The following is a 1,039-nucleotide window of genomic DNA, read 5'->3' on the forward strand; positions in this document are numbered from 1 at the left end:
TCCAACGCCTCGTTCTGCAACCTTGAGCTTTTTTTTTCGGGCTTTTAGACGTCCAGTAGGCTATTTATTATAGGTCCAAAACGCTAGTCTAAAGTTGGTCCAACAGTGAAAGTTTTATAGACGTTTAAGCTTAGACTAGACCTTCAAAAAAATAAAAACGTTCATTTCCAGACGTTGATTAGACCGATGTGTAAAAGTCAATGTTTTTTTTTTTCGACATCCAGGTGTAGCCTAGACGTTGATTAGCTGTTTTTTTAAGCGTCTAAATACTGTATTTACCGAAAAATGCTCATTGGGTTAGGTTGAGGAGGAGGGGGAGGAGTTAAAGAGGTTAGGTTGAGGAGGGGGAGGAGTTAAACAGGTTAGGTTGAGGAGGAGGTCATTCCTCCTCACATCAAAGCTACAGAATCAATGCAAAACAGTGATTTAAAAAACCACAAACTACCTTCAGAATCCATGCGGGAAAACGTTTCAAAACTGATGAAACTCAACGAAAACGTATGCGAGTCGTTATAAAACAACGTTTTTGCATTCTCACTCCCTACGGCGTCGTAATGTCGACGTTGGCGTTCCGACGCCAAAACCACGGAACCTTGTGTTCGCTCGAGTCCACTTCTGGCGTCGCTCAACGTAAACCCATTTAGACCTGAGCTGATTGGGTTTCTGAAAACCTTCAAATTCTATTCAAAATCAAATTAACCGATGTTGCTACCGGTATGTGTAATATATATATATATATATATATGTTTATATGTAAGCAAACACTAATGAGACACAGAGGAGGCTCCCGGGTTGAAACCAACGTAAACACAGGTAGCAACGGGTCTAATCGTGTTATAAACCAACGTCACAACAATACGAGCAGCCTGGAGTGAGAATGATGAAGAATGAACATAAACAAACCACACAACACTCCGACAACAACCTCACAAACCAAACAGTGCAGCGAACACCGTTTTATTAGTTATTATTATTGTTTTATTATTATTATCGTTATCATTTCTGATGTTTTCAGTCTTTCTACTTTTCTATAAACCGG

This window comes from Nannobrachium achirus (genome assembly GCF_963921795.1).
Source record: "Nannobrachium achirus genome assembly, chromosome: 1".
In the NCBI taxonomy this organism is placed as follows: domain Eukaryota; kingdom Metazoa; phylum Chordata; class Actinopteri; order Myctophiformes; family Myctophidae; genus Nannobrachium; species Nannobrachium achirus.